The following is a 20,047-nucleotide window of genomic DNA, read 5'->3' on the forward strand; positions in this document are numbered from 1 at the left end:
TATATTATCCAGGACCATCAGCCCAGAGATGGCACCACCCACAATGGGTAGGGTCTTCCCCCATCAATCACTAATTAAGAAAATGCCTTAAAACTGGGTCTTATGGAAGTATTTTCTCAGTCGAGGTTTCCTCCTTTCAAATGACTATAGCTTGTGTCAAGTTGACATAAAACTAGCCAGGAGAGTAGTCATGCATCCTCTGGCCATTGTCATTTTGCTGTGCCTCGGTTTTTGAATATAGTAATGCTTATGGTATAAATTAAATAAAGAATTCATTATCTGAGTAAGTCTTTATCTTTCTGCTCTCCATTTTTATAGCCTTTGTTCCACAAATAACCACTAAATGGCTGTTTTCAGTAATGACTCCTGTCAACATGGAGGAGAAGAACTACAATTTCTGGCCTTCAAGGCTGGAGTGTGAGGTGGTACATGACAAGAAACCCAAAGAGAGCAAATTAAGAAGAAAATGTCAGAATTTCACGAGGAAAGGGTCCTTAGAGCTAAGAAGTAAATTATTATTATTTATAAAAATGTAATTTCAGAAAAGGGCGATGATGTTAGGAGAATCCAAAGGCTAAGTTCTGTCCACTTGCTTGTCTGTTTGCACATTAGTAAATATTTGGTTTGGAGACCCCACTTCTTAGGATGGATGCTAACATCGACAGTTCATCCAGTGCTGGCACATATAGGAGTATCAGCACTGGAATCTAGAATGTTCTTTGTCATTTCAGCTTTATTTCTCACTAGCTGGTGTGACTTATGGAAAATCACATAAGACTTTATGCTTCAGCTTCTACATCCATAAAGTTGATTCATGACGATACTGCCACCTCACAGGGCTGCAGACGTTAGGGCAGGTAGTGAATACAGCCTTATCTCAAGACCTGGCACATTGAAACCCCAGTGTGTGTATGCATCTAGCATACCTATTTTACTTTATGTGATTAAAAAGAAAAAAAAAAGAAGTTATATTAAGATTTAAGGGATACACTAACTTAATCACAAAAGGGAAACAAAATCTCTGCTCAGAAGATATAGCAACAGGATTTTTTGGAAACATGAATCCTTGGACAGCACAAGTCTGATCTCTATGTCTGCTTACAGAAAACACACACAACAAAAGCACTTTTATGTTCACTGTACTCTGTGGCAAAAGAGCACATTATACTTTAGCAGTGATGATGAGAGTGGCAATGGAAGTTCTGTGGTCATGCACTTGGCCAGCATTCTGCAAATTTTCTTTTCAAGGAAGAAAACTAGTTATTTTATATATCCTTATATTATTATAGGTTATTGTGAACCATAGTTATCCCACTGTGTTTTAAAAATGCTAGGATTTATCATTCCCATCTCATGTTGAGTACCGATTATCTGACCTCCTTATACTCAACTATTTATCCTTCCCAGATTCTGGAGAAAATGGCTCCATATCAAACTTTTCCATTAATTATTTAGTTATAATGCAAAATATTTGGTTTAATTATGACACATATGTATATACATGTGTATGTGTGTGAATTCATTCATTCATAAACACATATGTAATTATACTTTGCTCCTGTACAGCCTCCCCCATTTTCCTATCCGTTCCCCTCACTCTTATTGTTCTCCTTTCATAAAATATTCTGCCCCTACCTAGGTGTAGTGGTTACCTTCTTAATCCCAGCCCATGTAATGTAGAGGCATGAGGATCAGGAGTTCAAGGTAATTCTTGACTGCATAAGGAGCTTAAAGTAGGCTGGGAAACATGAGATACATTTTAATAAAACTTTTCTCCCACTTACACATTATGTGCAAGCACATATGTCATTGTATGTATGTTTTTAATGTATGCCTCTGTATTTGTGTTTTCAAGTATAGATTTTCATACAAGAGGAAAAAATGAGATTTGATTGAGCCAGGACTATTTTGCCTAATATGATGATCTTTACTTCTACTCACTTTCTGAAGACAACATAATTTTTTTCATGGTAGAATAATACTCTTTATTTACATATAACTAGCATATATTAGTACCATTCAGTGTGATGATTTACTATATGAATAAAGTATTCTCAGACCAACTTCAACCTCCTTTTTTCACCATCTGACTCTCCAACTTGTAACTTCTTGTATTCAATATTCTACAGTCAGGTCAACTCTCTTAGAACTTCTACATATGAGAGAGAAAATGCAACTGATCTCCAGTGCCTGGCCAATTTCACCTCAAATAAGCTCTCCAGTCATACGTTCCAGTATATTGGAAATAAATGATTTTACTTTTTTATATGATGCACACTTTCCACTATGTACATGTGCCTTGTTTCCTTGTCTTTATTCATTCCCTTGTATATTGGTAGCTGGTAGATCCCACATTGTAGCTGTTGTGAAGATCACTGGCACAAACTTGGACATGTAGGTGTTTCTTTGTCATGCTGACTTGGTTCTATATTGGGATGTATTCTCAGAAGTAGGTTAATGCTGTTATTTTGCATGATCTGTGTACTGGTTTGCATTTGACGTGATTTCCATGGTCTCTAGATCCTTACCAGCATTTGTCAATGTTTCATAATAACCATTTTAACTGGGCGTGTGTGTTTGATTCGTATTTTCCTAATGGGTGATAATGCTGAGCATCTCCTATGTGCTTTGGCCTTTAGTGTCTTTTAAGAATCTGTTTGTACAGCTTTTCCTTTTAAATTGGGATTACTTGGACTTTTAGTTCTTTGCTGTGAAGAGAACAGCGTTACCACAAAACCTCTTATAAAATGAATCATTTAGTTGACTACTTCTTACAGTTTCAGAGATTTAGTCCATTACTATCGTGAAAGCAGGAAGCACGGTGGTGTGCAGGCAGATTCGGTGCTAGAGAAGTAGTTGAGAGTTCTACATCCAGACCTACAGGCAGCAGGAAGAGAGAGAGACACTGGGCCTGGCTTGGGCTCTTGAAGCCCCAAATTCCACCCATAGTGACATACTTCCTCCAAAAAGGCCACACCTTCTAATCCTCTCCCCATACCTCCAAGCAGTTCCCTTTTGTGATGACCAAGCATTCAAATATATAAACCTATGGGGACCATTCTTATCAAAACTACGACACTTGGGTTTGGGGTTTTAAGGTGTTGTGTGCAGATACAAATTTTATCATCCACAGATGAGCTGGAACATGCAGCATTTGTCTGTTTGTTAATTAGTTCACAATGCACAGTGACACCAGTTTCAATACTCTTCCCACAATTAACAAAACATTATTCTTCACAGTTGAATGGCAGTTTATTGTATATATACACACACATATATGCATATATATCACATAATCTATTTGATCACCTCAAATTGTATAAATGTACCACATTTCTCTTTACATATTTATGCAATTAAAAAATAAAATAAAAACAAAACTAACTTAGCTAGTCCTATACATATATACTTCAATATTAATTTTGAAATCTTTTCATAAAAATCCATTGAGCTTTATGTTCTCCTTATTTATAATTTCCTCCTCGTACATAGTTATGTGAAGAAGTCACATCTTCCTGACACTGTGCCTTATTACCTATGAATATGACATACTTTATATTTGTTCAGGTTCTTCTGTTCTATAATGTTTCCACAATTTTTGAAAACAATTAAATGATGTTCACTGTCTTGCAAACATTTACAGAAACTAGGGCTTAATGCTAAGCACGGAAAGAGCTGAGTAGCCACTCTATTGTTTGGACTATGGAGTTCAGACTGAAACGTGCTCTGGTCTCACATTCCTCCTGCCTGAAAACCCTTAGGCAATCCAAAATGCTTAGACAAGCCATTCTGATTGCAGCCTTTTTTTTTTTTTTTTTTATGACATTGGCTGTAATAGCAGTGGTTGTTGCCATTATAATGTTTCTCCCTTACACTACAATGTGAAAGTACACCTGTGGAAATTCTTTTCCCAGCCATTATATTTGCTAAAGGATGGAATTAGTGCTTTATGGCTTAAATCATGCGTTGATTGTTGAACGTCATTCTAACAGGTTCTTTTAATTGTAGTAGAAGAGTGTGTGACGCTAGTAATGATGGCATAGACTTATGACTCATGAATGAGAGGTCTAAGGAGGGAAGAAAAATAGTGTCTTGTCTTGACAGGTCAGCATTATTTTAGAATACTTCAGTTCCTTGACAAAATGACAATTTTGGGTTTTCTATTAACAGATATTATTTCTAAGAATAAATTATTACATATATTTTCATCTTATTTTAATTAACAAAATTTTGGAATGAAAGATGAACAAATATCAACTATGACATATGTGCTCTGGTGGGAATTAGGGACATAGTGGAAGATCAAACAGATATAATTCCTGTCCTGACAATCAAACGCAAAACAGATAATCAAATAAAAGTAATTAACTAAATTGTTTATGGGGTCAGAAAGCCCTGCTTAAGGAAGTCAGGTGCGTAATAATATCTGAAAGATCAATAAACATTTTATGTCTGCAGAGGTAAGTTTAGTTTTGTGCATTCATTCATTTCTCCTCTGTCTCAGTCTCTTTATATGTCTCTCTGTCTGTGTCTGTCTGTCTGTCTGTCTGTCTGCCTGTCTGTCTGTCTGTCTGTCTCTCTCTCTCTCTCTCTCTCTCTCTCTCTCTCTCTCTCTCTCTCTCTCTGTGTGTGTGTGTGTGTGTGTGTGTGTGTGTGTGTGTGTCTGTCTATCTGTCTGTCTGTCTGTCTGTCTCTGTATATCAGGCTTAAAGTTAAGCATAGAAAGAGCTGAGTGGCCACTCTACCGTTTGGACAATGGAGTTCACAATGAAATGTGCTCTGGTCCACACATTCCTCCTGCCAGGATACCCTTAGGCAGCCCAAAGTGCTTTAACAAGCCTTTCTGAATGCAGCCTTCTCCTGACTCATCATTGCCTGTTTTCTCTTTGCTTGGAGTTGTTGTATGTAGCAAAGGCAACATAGATTGGGGTAATAATCTTCTGTGATGCATAAGGGCAGTGGTGATCTCTGGGCAATAATGGTATTCAATGGAATGATGTTTTCAAGGGTAGTCAGGGCCAGAGGCTCTGGCATCAAGGCATGATGAAGAGTCAGTGAACAGTACTCATGAGGGACACTCAGACACCCATGAAGCACTTGATAGGCTGACTTTTAACCATCTAATCATGAGTTCCATCACATCCAGGTTATAAGAAAGAAGTGTGACTTCACTTCATTATCACTTTTAGGTGAGGCCTGAAGTACATTCAAAGATTTTTATGCACTACTAACAACCACTGAATATAAACTCTGTGTCACCATCTACACTAAGTGTTTACGTATGTCAACTCATCTTGTAGTCATCCCTCTATTGAGTTGCTATGACAATTCTTTACATTGTATACACTGTAGAAAAATGAGATTCCATGTTTTCTCAGCTTCACAAAGTTGGTAGATCCTTCCAGAGTCATGTTCCTGCAGTTCAGAAGCAGAGTTCTTGTCTGCTTGGTACCTTTTAAGTAATACTAATTTATTTTCTGTCTTCAGCACTTATTAATGCAAGTATACTGTTCTTTAAGTTACATAGTATGAAGTGAGTCTGGGCCAGGGAGTGGGGGAAGGATAGAAGGAGGGGAGACAGAGGCAGAGAGAGGGAAAATAAGATGTGAACAGATTCCATCACCAAGAATTATCTCCCTGAAGCATTACTAAGAGGCAGTTTAAGGAAAAGAGAGAAACCCCTGAGTCTAACATCATTTTCTCCCTGAATAAGATGAATAATAATGTATAACCAATTCCCAATGAAAATAAACATCATAATTTAGCATAAACTCTGCCAAGACAGAGTAAGCACTTCCTCAATAGTTCCTGCCTGACAAATATGTTGGTCAGATATATTGGGCCAGAAGGTTGAAGATGATGCTCCAACATTATAGAGAGTTTTGGGTGACTGTTCAGGCAGCAAACGTTGTCATTTTTTTCATTTTGGAAGCTACTGACTTGTGCTTCCTGTCTACTCAGATAATTAATTTTATTCCTTCTCAAGTCTCTGATGGGGTTGAAGGCCAGATAGTTTAGTTTTATAACTATGCTTAGTTGTTTAGGGGTTAAGATATTTTAAAGTCTAGATAGAAGTTTTTAGGTTGATAGAGATGAGATTTGATAGATATTGACTTGCATTCAGAATTGTAGACTCACCACGATAGGAAAGATATTTTCTCCAAGGCTGCCAAATATAAATAGGCAAAACACTATGGATATAACATTTATATAATACCTAATTGTTTCATTGTCCTTCTTGCAGTATGTAGTATATTGTATATATATGTAAAAGTAAACATAAAATAAAATATTTTAAAAAGAAAAAATGAAGAAGCAATTTTATCTAATTAAAACAGTTAAGGGAATCCTGATTTAAATAAAATGCCAATGGCAAACTTCTTTTTTAAAATCAAAGAAAACACACAAAGTACTCTTGACTGCCAATTATGAAGATTAGTCTCAGCTGGGTGGGGTGGCACATGCCTTTCATCCCAGCATTTGGGAGGCAGAGGCAGGTGGATCTCTGCGAGTTCAAGGGCAGCCTGGTCTACAAACTGAGTCAAGGACAGCCAAGGCTACACAGAGAAACCTTGTCTCAAAAAAATTAAAAAAAAAAAAAAGACAGAAGACAGACAGACAGAAAGAAAGAAAGAGAGAAAGAAAGAAAGAAAGAAAGAAAGAAAAAAGTCTAGTCTCACAAAAGTTTAGCAACTTGAGTCTTCCTTATGGTTACTCTATTGTCTTTACAATATTTCTCTCCATAATATTTTACAAAATAATAATAATAATAATAGTAATAATAATGATAACGATGATGATGGTGATGATGATATGCCATAGACAAACATTTATGGGAATTTTATGAACAGAGAAACAAAAATCAGGCCCTTGATTTATGCTGCACAAACTGCATTTAAACTTAATCAATATTACGGAACAATTCAATATGTACATGGAAAAACATCTGACATCTTTAACCATGAGGGTAAAATAAATCAAAACCACACTGGGCTTTCATCTCAGAAGGGTTAACATAAATAAAACAGAAAAGCAACAAATGTTGGTGAGGAGGTTGGAAAAGGAACTCTATACACTGTTAGTAGTAAAATAAATTACTATAGCCACAATGGGAATCAGTATGCAGGCTCCATACCAGATTAAGAATAAAACTACTCAGAATATTCTCCACAGTTGAGTGGAGAGTGTGATATGACTTTCTCACGTACTCTGGTGCCTCACATTTGACCATGTCCCCTGGAGGGGGAGACCTGGTGGCACTCAGAGGAAGGACAGCAGGTACCCAAGAAGAGACTTGATACCCTATGAGAATATATAGGGGGAGGTGATCCCCCTCAGGAACAGTCATAGGGGAGGGGAATAATGGAAAAATGGGGGGGGGGGAGGAATGGGAGGATACAAGGGATGGGATAAACATTGAGATGTAACAAGAATAAATTAATAATAATAATAAAAGAATAAAACTACTGTATGACCCAGCTCTATCACTTCTCAATATATACCCAAAAGAATCTATGGCAGCTTATCCACACACCCATGTTTATTGTAGCAATATTAAAAATAACCACTTTATGGAATCTGCCTGATGAGCAGATGTGAGTAAAGAAAATGTGGTATACATACACAATGCAATTTTATTCAGCCCCAATAAACAACGAAATGCAATCATTTTCAGGAAATGGATGATAGTGGAGATTGCTATATTAGAGGAAGTAGGTAGTCTCACAAATGAAAGGGGCACATATTTTCTCCTATGCAAAGTACAGTATGTGAAAGGACATGAATCTAAAAAGGTAACTAGTAGGACTAGGCAAGGAGATTGGAAAGGGAAATAGAGGGGCAAATATGTATGCACAAAACGTCATAATCAAGCTCCTTCATGTAATCCTGTCAACTCGTACTTTGTCTGCCGGAGAAATCATGTCCACTGTCTCAATGTGATGTTAGATTCTGTAACATCTCAAGGTGTTGGTGAGTTCCTGCTTCTTCCGTTGGCACCAGGTGTCAAGGATTGTGTGTGTGTGTGTGTGTGTGTGTGTGTGTGTGTGTGTGTTAGTTTGTTTACACATATATGTGTTTTGTTCAATGTATATGTGTGAGAGGTTAAAATACCTTTATATCATGAGAAAAATCACACATAAAATTAAAGTTATGAGAAAAAGGAAGACTATATAAAAGACAGATAAGAAAGATATGCTCAGAAAATTTTCAAAGAGTGATGATTACTTCTACCATGTGCTCATGGCTACAGTTTTCGAAAAATTTACTCTTTTCTTTTGGATCATATTTTCTTCTGTAGTTTGAGTGTTTTAATATAAATTTATACTTCTATAAAACAAAACCTCACATAGATTTCAGTGGCTACTCTAAGAATATATCATCCTTATAGTTGCATAATGCTATGGTATCAGTTTTTATTGTATTGCTTGATTTGATCTATATTTTTCATCATATTAATGACACGTGATAACAATGTCCATTTTTTTTGTGTGTCAGGGTTTCTCTGACACCCAAAATTTAAACAACAGCTTCTATGAAGTTGCTTTTTATCTATTCCTTTTGGTATAGATTTAATTAAATCTTTGCTCTATGTAATCAACCTCACAAAAGAAGCAATTAAACAAAGGATATTATGAAACTTCAGGCATATTTCATAATAAGGTTACAATTAAAATTAATATAAAAATATTAACTAAAAACCGTAAGCCAAATGTGTTTTGTGAGTTATAAGCAGAAGCAAGTATCATTTCATATTGAATGACAAATGAACTTATTACAAGTGATACAAATTGTTGGCAAGAGCAAATCACTGGAAAAATATTCAGATCATTAAGGATCAGTGTTTTATATGAGAATTTACAGAATCTGCCAAGATTTGGACAGAGAAAAATAAATAAATACATAAATACATAAATACATAAATAAATCTATACTAAAAGAAATAGAAGAAAATCAATTTCACAGAGGCTCTGTCATTTGGTTTGAACATGATTGTTGTCATTCCCTCAGCCTTTTTTCTTCTAATTTTAAGATCAATATAATTATATTCCTTTTACCCCTCCAAATCCTTTCATAGACCATTCATTGCTCTCTTTCAAACTACTGGACTCTTTAAATTTTTTATCATATGCTTATATGTATACGTTTATACATATATATTACTAAGAATAACCTACTCAGTCTGAATAATGTTCTTCACATGTATGTTTTAGGACTGACTAATTGGTATTGTATAATCAATTCATTTGTTCTACCCTGGAGAAGACTATCTCCCCCACCTCCAACTTCTCCTTTCTAAGCAGTCATTCCTTGGGTACGTGTAGTTCTTTGTGTAGGTTTGAAGCTGTTTGGGATTTTTTCCACCCATTTTGGCATACCTATTGTCTTTGTTCAGCTCAGGTTTGGGCAGCCATGCTGACAAGACTTTATTGGTATAGGGTCTGACATCATTAGGAGACACAATATCACAACAAATTCCTTGATCTTTCTTTGGCTCTTACAATCTTTCTTCCTCTTCTTCTGCTTTGATACCTGAGCCTTAGGTATGGAAGTATTTTGCAGATGAATCCATTGGGACTTTCCAAGCATTTTAAACAAAGTAAAATTAAGCAATTAACTTTTAATTTTGTTTTAAAATATCTTTTAAAAAGGAGAGTGTTGAATTTCTGTCTCTTTAAAAATAATAACATTTTTCATGTATTAATTATGCTGTTAAAACTTGAGAGAAGCTGGGTCTCTTTGGAACAACTTGCTCAACCAAGTCAGAGGCATTATGAGACTCCTGGGCATCATAGAAGCATCCAAAGTATGAGTCCAGTCTCACCTATTTGAGAAGATAAGCACATATTCATTTAAAAACTCTGAGACTCAGCCCCTGTTCATCCCATCCCATATTTAAAAACTGTGGATACTGAGAATCAACCTTAGCAGACTGGAAACTCCATCCACTACCTAGCAACCTGCTTCAGTCTTAACTAGGAAGATGAGCAGCTCAGAACAGTCTCAGATTAATAATTATTATTAAATAATTAATTAACTACTTTACATCCCAGCCACAGTTTCCACTTCCTCCTCTCTCCCAGTCCTTTCCCCAATCTCCCATTGTCTCATTCACTTCTCCCTCCCTCCTTTTCCTCAGAAAAGGGAAGCCCTCCGATGAAAATCAACTAGGCTTGTGGTTGTCCTTGATTTCTCTGGCCCTGACAATCCCTTCTCCTCCTCTGATTCCCCTAGTTATGCCTAATGTTTGGCTGTGACACTTTGTATCTGTTTCAATATCTTTAGCTGTCAGGGAAATGTAAATTACAACGATGCTGAGATTCCACTTTACATCCTTCAGGAAGGCTAAGGTCAAAATCTCAAGCAACAGACCATACTGGCGAGTATGTGGAACAAGGGGAACACTCATCCATTGATGACGGGAGTGCAAAGTTGTACAACCACTTTGGAAATCAATTTGGTGTTTTTTCAGAAATGTTGGAATAGTTATACCTCAAGAACTAGCTACACCTCCTTGGAATATACCCAAAACTATTTTCATAGAAGCTTTCCTCATAATAGCCAGAGACTGGAAACAATCTGTATGTCCCTCAACTGAAGAATGGATAAAGAAAATGTGGTATCTTTACACAACAGATTATTACTCTGCTATTACAAAAAAACCCCGATATTATGAAGTTAGCAGGCGAATGGGTGGAACTAGAAATGATCATCCTGAGTGAGGTAACCCAGATTCAGAAAGACAAAAATGGTTTGTGTTCACTTACAAGTAGATATTAACCAGAAAGTAAATAGTAACCATCCCACAAACCACAAACCCAGAGACGCTAAGTAACAAGGAGGGCTGGAGTGGGGACACCTTTTCTATTTTTTCATACATTCATACAATGTGTTTCACCCAACAGCCCTGAATACTACTAAACTTTAGGTATTGGAGAATCACCTACTATGTGAGAATAATTATTTTTCTTTATGTAGGATTATATGAGTAAATGTGAATTATTATTAATTGCTTTGTTAGCATTCTCTCAATTTTTTGGTGTCTCGTTTGGATTTTCTTTTTTATTAAAAAATTAAAAATAGATTATTTTCATATAATTTATTCTTATCATTCCCCCCATCGTTTCACAGAAGATTATCACCACTTTCCCATTAATCTAAAATCACATCTAAAAATAATAATAAAATAAAATGAAAACCAAACCAGAATAAGAAAAAACAAGCAAACAGAAAAAAAAAAGCCAAAGAAAAATCATAAGAAACAAATATAGATGTAGAGACACATTTTTATACACGGAGAAATAGCATTAAAAATACAAATTTTGAAGCCATAATAGCATAAGACCTATAACCTAAAAAATACACAGACGAAGCATGCACTTTGAAACACACGCATGTGTACCAGTGCGCATACTAAATTTAAAATATTTTAAAGTGATTTTTATGTATATGAATGTGTGCCTGAGTGTATGCATGTGTACCATGTGTACACAGGAGCTCTTGGAAGTCATCAGAAGAGACATCAGATCTCCTGGAAATTGAGTTCAGATGATCGTGAGTCATCACATGAGTTCTGGGAACCAAGCCTGAGTCCTCTGCGAGAGCGGTCAGTGCTCTTAACCACGGAGCCACCTCTCCAGCTTTTATCCCTGTTGTGTTTTTGCTTCCTCAAGTTTCTTGATCTTCTTTATATTCTGTAAAATTTTTATTATTTTTCTGTTACTGCAAAACACATTTCTAAGAACTAACGATGGTTAGGTAAGAAACCCAAATTTTATCTCACAGCTCTGAGGAGTTGTGTGCACAGCACAGAGCACCACTAGAAAAGCTCTTTTCAGAAAGGTGATGATGCACCTGGATCTATAGCAATATGGCTGATGGCTGCTCTTGGTATTTCCGAATTATTTGACATCTAGAATAACGTTGACCTCAAAAGATACCTGCTCGGGGTAACACCATATTCCACTAACTTAGTCAACAGACAGAGAATCTGACTTATACCTGGACATTTTCTCCGCGTCTGCCATTTGGCACGCTGGTATCCGGTCATACTTTATACTATCTGCCACACGACAGAAAACAGCATTATGTGGGGCCCCTGGATAGGTGGAAGAGGTCTTGGGTCCTTCTTTAACTCATGCCTACCATCAAGCCTCTGCAACAAATGAATTTTCTATGTTTTTGAGGAAAAAATAACATTTAATTGAGGCTTTCTCTCTGTCTGAGTAACTTTCATGATGCTGAAAGAATTTTTAACGTGTTCTTTTTCCAATCTGTTTCCTTAGCGTGGCGGGTATGAATCAGTCTCAAAATACATTCTTTTAAAAAATTCATCCTAAAATGATGTTTATGTAGATGAACAAAAATAATTGTCCTATAAAATATTGTTAAGTGCGCAACCAAAAGGGTAACCCAATAGACTATCTGGTTTTGACCCTAAAACCTTCTATTATTATATATTAACATACTCATAAGAAATTAATTTTCCCCAGTTTGTGCAAAATCATCTGGATTAAAAGTCCCACTCATCAGAGTGCACACCAAGAACATGATTCAAGTTAATAAAGTATTCTTGTGTAAAACATTCATTTTCATTTGTATCATTATTACTTTGCTTCTTTTCATATTTTTAATTGCTTACAAACTACTGGATTTTCATAAGACTTCTTCATGTATCCTCAGCTTTGCTTAACCTGCCTTTACTCCTTCTTTCCACCACCCTCATCCCCATACCTGCGTAAGCTTTAACTCCTTCAGCATGTGTATTCTCGTGAGCTATAACGTAATTTTTTTTTAATTTAAAATAAGGGTAACTGGCATACCCATTACCTCAAAATGTATCTTTTCTATACAGTGAGTGAATATTTTCTTCTCTCTTGAGACATATACTACATTACTATTCACTGAGTTCACATCACAGTGCCACGGGACACTAGAAGTCACTCTTCCCACTTACCCATAGCATTACACTATTTGGCCAACCTCTCCCCCAACCTTCTTCCCTCTACTTTTCAGGCAGTTAACTGGTTAACTATTCAATTTTCAATTTCTATTAGACTAAAAAATCCACACCTCAAGCTGCGGATGTAAAGAAGTGCTATTGAACACAGTGAGCTCTCTGGGTATTGAATGTGTTATGAATATGACTTCCATGAGCAATAACATACAACATCAGTGTAACTAGAACACAAAGCTACGTGTACTGTGATAAACATATAAAACATGTAAGCAGCTGCCATAGTACTATAAAAATTATGGGGCTATAGAAGTGGTCACTATAGTAGGTTAGTATTACATATGTGAAAATAAGTTATTCATGGATACTAAGATGTTTCTAAAATGTAAGAAAATCAGGTTAGAATGCCCAGTGACTAGGAGGTAGGCGTGGACTTCCTAAACTTCTGGCTCTTTGTCATCTGAATTCTGCTGAGCTTTTATTAAGTGAAGGGTGAATTCCATTGCCACCAATGAGAACTAAATGAATTATATTGGGAGTAGACAGACTCGGCCCTTCCCTCTAGAGGATGACTAATTGGCATACCTTCCTGACTGGGTGTGATCAGAGCTGACCCTTGCAGACCAGAAATGGATAAAATACAGAATTCTCACCTTTCCCTTCACTTCTCTGAGGTTTCAGGTAGGATTATGCCCTTAGAAAATAAGAACTTATATAACTTTTTAAAATATTGATTAAGCGTAGTATTTGAATAAATAGCATTGTACATTTATCCAAAGTACACATTCTTTGAATAGTATCACCAAGACTGAAGCAGCCACAGAGAATGCCATGGTTCTTTCATAAAATCTGTAAACATGCCTTTCCACACATGTAGAGTGATGCGGCTTGTCTTCTATTTTTATAAAGCATACCAGTTATGAATGAACAGTGTTTTTGTTTTTGATAAGTAATGCCATCCTTGACAACTGAGCATCCTTTCCTGGCAATACATCTTCAGAACACTGTCTTCTGGAACATAATTTGGAAAAGCTTGAATTATAAATAATCTTTTAATCTTTATACATTCAAAGAGTAACACCAAATGAAAAACTTGAGATTTGGAAGAGAGTTTAGGCTTTAAAAAAAGAGAGAGAGAGAGAGAGAGAGAGAGAGAGAGAGAGAGAGAGAGAGAGAGAGAGAGAGAGAGAGAGAGAACAGGGCATTTAGAACTAGAACCAAAGATTAAAGTGAGTTATCTGTCTCAAATACTATTTTGTCTAATAGTCAAACATTCTATTACAATTTGATTGTCATTTGCTGCAAATGCTATATTACATTATAACAACACTGTAAGTTTTAAACTGGAAATTAATAGAATTGGGAGACTTTGTGAATTTCAATCTTAGCTGAATATTAGAAAAATAAAAGAAGGAAGAAAGAAAGGAGGGAAGAAGAGAGGAAGGAAGGGATGGAGAAAAAACGATTTAAAGGACGTAGAAAGACAAGAGCTGTCTGAGCTCTATACTGAAAAGCATCACTAAATTAGATTGTCTGAGTTTGAAGCCTAGAAACTTGAATGTTTAACAAACTGCCTGGGAAAGTCTTAAATATAGGATATGAGAGACTGAGAAGAAAAACTGATGGGCTAGACTCTTTATTTGCTTGTTTCTAATTTTTATTTATTTTTTATAAAATATTTTGATCATATTCTTTCCCTTCCCAAACTCTTCCACCTTTCTCTTTCTCAAAACAAAACAATGACAACAACAACAAAAAGAAACAAAATAAAAATCCCCACTGGTTGGGGGAATTAAAAGATAATCACAGCGTAAAAACGTTCACATAGTACAAATGAACAATATGGCAGGATAGGCAAGTAGGGAGCAGGCAGTGTGACATTGCTCATCTTCTAGGAAGTAAAAGGAACTTAGAACTCAGTATCTGAGAATTCCAGTCTGGGAACAATGGATTAGTCTTTGATTAATTTCTCACCTCTGACAAGTAGATAGGAAAAGATGAGAAAACAGGGAGGTGGCCTGGGAGGACATTTTGGAAATGGCTTTCTCCACCCATATCCGATCCCTTCTTCACATGTTGCTGTACAAGTCTAAGGTCTTGATAGATTGAAATGTGACTATTGCATCACAGTGTTTGAGACTTATTCCATACAGGAACCTGCAGGACTTCTCAATAGCTTCCTCCAAGGAGCACCTTCTCAATCACAGCACTTCATTTAATCCCTCCTCCACCAAAGGCAGCCATATGCTAAAAAGGGTTCCTAGTTACCTGCTCAGAAATTGGTTTGGAAACCTGAATACACCTCCCAGAAAATGAAGGCCCTTTTTGTGTACCCATGAAGAATTTCTGTTCACAAGGGTGCTCCCATTTTTGGCATCTGATGGATAACTGGAAGAACCATTTATCTCAAAAGATATAACAGACAAAAACAGACAGGGTGGAGTTTCCAGTCTTCTGGTTCTTGTACTTGTTGACTGACTGGGAACTGGCTACTGAGATGGATCATCGGGTCATTCTTCAAGGACAGATTCCTGAGAAAGAGGATAGGAGATCAGAAGACAAAGAAGATAGAACATAGAGAAAATAAGAAAGTTTGGAGTTAAGAGTTAAGTTTTTAAGAAGCTATGCCTCATGCCCAGCAAAGTTTATTAAGAAATACAGCGTCTTATATATTATTTCCAGGGGAGAAATGAGACAGACTCAGCAGAAACCAGCATAAAATGGGATGAAGTCAGTGGAAAGCTAACAAAACAATGTTGTACAAGGGGAGCGCAGAGTATCTTAAAATCATTACAGGCCAAGCACACAACAGCCTTGGGACTAGTAACCTTATCCTCAGTGGTGAGAAACATAGGGTTCTCAGGATATGAAATGACAGCTCCCCCAAATTCCTGGTCCCTGGCTATTAACAGCTCCATTAAGTATAGTCTTTATTTTTCTTGTTTTATATCAGGCTCTCAAAAAAAAATTCCAATGCCTTGGCCCCAAGCTATTGCTGGCTCTGTCAAGCATGTTTCTGGTTTTGAGAAGGAGCTATGTTTCTTCTCTAAATACCCAGCATTCAGGGACAGCTTTGGTGGATCAGTCCACCTCTCAATGGGCAACCATCATCATCACTGTTAGTATATAATTTGAATAGAAGTAGCTGGTATCAATGGACTTGGCATCTATGTGCTGAAAGTATTTTAATGGTATATTTCTAATGAAAATATTATTATCATATCCACTTTTCAGATGAGAAAATGAAGACACAAAGATAAAGCAACTGAACCAAAATTATGTAGCCTCTATTCACTATGAAGTGGGCATGAGTAAATAGAGATTTCATTATTTGTTTTTTGTTGGTTTGTTTGTTTTGTTTTTTCCCACATTTCCTTTGATCTTTGGGCTTTCTAGCTTTTGTTCTTACAACCTAAGCTAGGACTGAGCTAAGCCTATCTGTGTACTTGGTACTGTGCAATACAGTTCACTCTCAAATCTCCATTGAGAATCAATACAAGGACTGGACTAAATGCAATCCTTGAATAAGGAAAGCAGAATGGTGGAAATAGTGGCTATTTGGACTGTCTAGGAGACAACGTAGAGAAGGCAGGATGCTGTGGAGAACTGGAGATGTCTATAGCTGATCTTTCTTTTGTGGGTGGACCACAGAAGAGATTTCATATGCCAAAGTACTTTAAAGAGTGAACCTGACACCTTAGTTTGATTTACCAGGTTCAGAAGTGTCTCTGCCCATTGCATTTAGCCTTGGATAGTCAGGAAAGCTGCCAAATCTGAATAGCAAGCTCCTAACTAAACAGCTCATATTCAGTAAAGTAATGCTCTTGTAATACCAAGGAAACCTTAAGGATGTATTTATTTAGGGAGACTTAGAAGTATAACCAATGGGATGTGGTTCCTCCAGTTTGCAAAGTCTGAAGTGTCCCAAGGCAACAGTAGTATTTTATGTTGTAAAGTACCACTATCAGTTCAAAGCAGGATTTCCCCTTTATTCTAAATTAAACCTTTGGGTAGATCCTTCAAAGAGAGTTTACCATTTATTTATGGATAATGTATTTCTTCTCATGGAACTATGAATGTCATTATCTATCTTTAGAGATAGTCTATATGGGACTTTTAAAAAACAAAGTTGTCACCATATACTAGAAAAGAGTTATAGTTATCTTTTAAATGTTTTAAATAATATTCTGGAATGTTTTCTTATGTCAATCAAGAATGTGTCTATATTATTTTGGAAGGTAGAGTATTATTTTATCATGACTTAAAGTATAAATATTCAATAATTTCTGTACTGTCATTTCCAAGTTTTTACTCTTCCCTTTTGCTATTCATATTAATGGCAATGAAAAAAGAATCATGCTGAATGCTCTCTGTTTTAAATACATCTGTCCACTGATCCTTCCATGCTATTGAGGTGCTAAGAAAAAAAATTTATACTTAGAAATTTCCTGCTGAGATATGTACAGCATAAGCAATTTGGAGGGTGATTGTATGGCCATCCTAGTGACTTTGGAAAAGTTTCTTTGACATTTTGAACTTTTATCAATGATCGTAGCATAGTACTAAAGATTGAATATTTTTGTGAATATAAAATCCTTAAAATAAACAAATTATATGTGTGTATGTTGTGTGTGTGTGTATATTTTTTATTTTTAACATTAATGACACATAGCTAGAAACAGAAAGAAAAAAACACCTTTGTTTTCTTTTCTATTGTACTTGCTCATAGCAGATTTTTGTGTTCCTGATCTAGATTGTTCACTTCTCATACACAAGATTAATTAACTTGCTGAAACTCTTGGCTTGCACATTTACTTGATTAGACTAAATACTGTAGTATCTTTTTTACGGCACTCTACATGCACAACACAATTATAATTTCACTTTTATTTATGGGATTTCTTTATAAATGCCAGCTTCTCCTTTAGGTAGCATACTCCAAAAGTAGTGATCACATGACATTTTTGATTACCATAATGCTCTATATATCAACTGTATTTGAGCACATACTCAATTTATATTATTTAAATGACTGGTAGGATGGTTGCATATAAAAATGTTTTAGAGGGCAAAACAATGTAAAGAATACAGAAGTGGGAATGAATTGTGATGCTAGAATGTTGTTGCAGAGACTATCACATCTGGACAAAAGATGGAGGAGATGCATGAGAAATACAGCTGGAAGAAGGGATTTGGGTTTAATCTGAGTGAGCCTTGGATACCAGGTAGAAGCAGTCTAGTGAATGAAGCATGCAGGGAGCAGTCATTGAAGAATTTTGAGCAAACATGGCGCATGAAAAAGTGTGTGAATAACATGCATGAACCACATAAAATGTACTTGACAAGAAAGATTAAATCCAAGGAGCCCAGTTGGATTTTCTAAATATTTTGAGAGCCACTGAGTGTTTTCATGGCTAACCCTGGACAATGGGTAGTAAGTCAGTGTATTAGTTACATTTTCATAGCTGCAATAAAAAATGTAGCAGAAACAATGACAAGAAGCAGACATTTACCTCAGTTTATGGTTTCAGAAGGTTCGCTTCATGGTGCATGGGCTCAGGCACCTGGGTGGATATATATGGTGATGTGAGTATAGGCTGGGAAAGGTTCTGATCTCATCACAGACAGGAAACAGAGACACACAGGCAGGAAAGGACTCCTGAAGAAGATACCCCAAGAACCCTGTCTAAGAGACCTACTTCTTTCAAGGAAGTCCCATCTTCTAATATGTCTTACTGCCCAAAATAGCACCATCACCAAGGAAACAAAGCTTTCAACCATGCACCTATGAGAACTATTTCCTATCTAAACCAAAGTAGTGAAAAATATAAGTAGTATTTTAAGGTGGAAAGTTAATATTGCTTGCTCATGTCATGTTGGGAGGAGAGAGAGACAGAGTGAACACAAATGGCAACAGTTAAAGGTAGCTGAGTATTTATGAAATGAGATATTTTCAGGTTATATAGAATATTATTCTTTACCACAGTAGAGGTTGGACTTAAGAAGAAAAGTAAGACTGCAGATATTGCACATTATGTGACAATTTAGTGGTAGGCAGATATCATGAGGACAGTGTTTCTGATTTGTAGTAACTGACATTTTATAGATATCTTTGGAAGAAATGACATAAGGGAACTAAAAGGTAGAGTTTGGAATGACTGATGAGACATTTAAGAGTGAGTGTTAGGCAGATTAATGGATACGGAGAGTCTAAGAGGGAGGTCAGACTTTTATATTTTTAACATTAGGTCCTGAGATGATGACTTTAGGCCATTGAAATGTCCATTTTGAGATACACACACACATGTGTTCTACCTCTGTAAATGTTTGTATACTACATGCACACATATACCTCAGAGGCCAGAAGAGGGCAAAAGATACCCTGGATGTGGAATTACAGATGGTTGGCGAGCTATTGTATGGGTGCTAGAAGTCAAACCCACACCTTCTAGTGGAGCAGCTAATGGTTTTTACTACTGAGCCATCTTTCCAACCCATCATTTTGTAGTCAATTATTAGTCCTCTATTTCCTATTATTAAAAATAGCTAATGGTTTTTACGGGAATTGCATACTTACTACACGATAGACAATTAACCTGTATCTCAATCCTGTCATGAACATGATTTCCCCTAATAGTAATCTAAAAAGAGAAACAAGATCAGAGCTGAAACAGCCTTTTTAATGTCAATTATATATGAGTAGTCTTTAGAGAAAATTTATCAATCATGGTATTATTTATAGTTTTGGTCAGGTTCTCTGTGTTCAGGCTTAGGGTGGAGGGTGGTATCCCTAAACACTGAAAACTTTTCACCATTATTTCTGGCATCTACTTAACTACCAATTGGATTTACCTTACAGCTATAACGACTAAATACTTTTTCTACATAAAAAAATGACTGGGTGTGGTACACATCCTGTAATAACAGTTACTCAGGAGAATGAGGCCAGGGGATGGTTATACTGAACCCAGCGTTGGAAAGGGTGAGACCCACTAAACAATTATTAAACACAATAATTCAATTTCCTCTATTAAAAATCTTCCCCACAAAATCCAACATCATATATTACAGGAATATTACATGGACTGAGCC

This window comes from Acomys russatus, chromosome 20 (genome assembly GCF_903995435.1).
Source record: "Acomys russatus chromosome 20, mAcoRus1.1, whole genome shotgun sequence".
In the NCBI taxonomy this organism is placed as follows: Eukaryota; Metazoa; Chordata; class Mammalia; order Rodentia; family Muridae; genus Acomys; species Acomys russatus.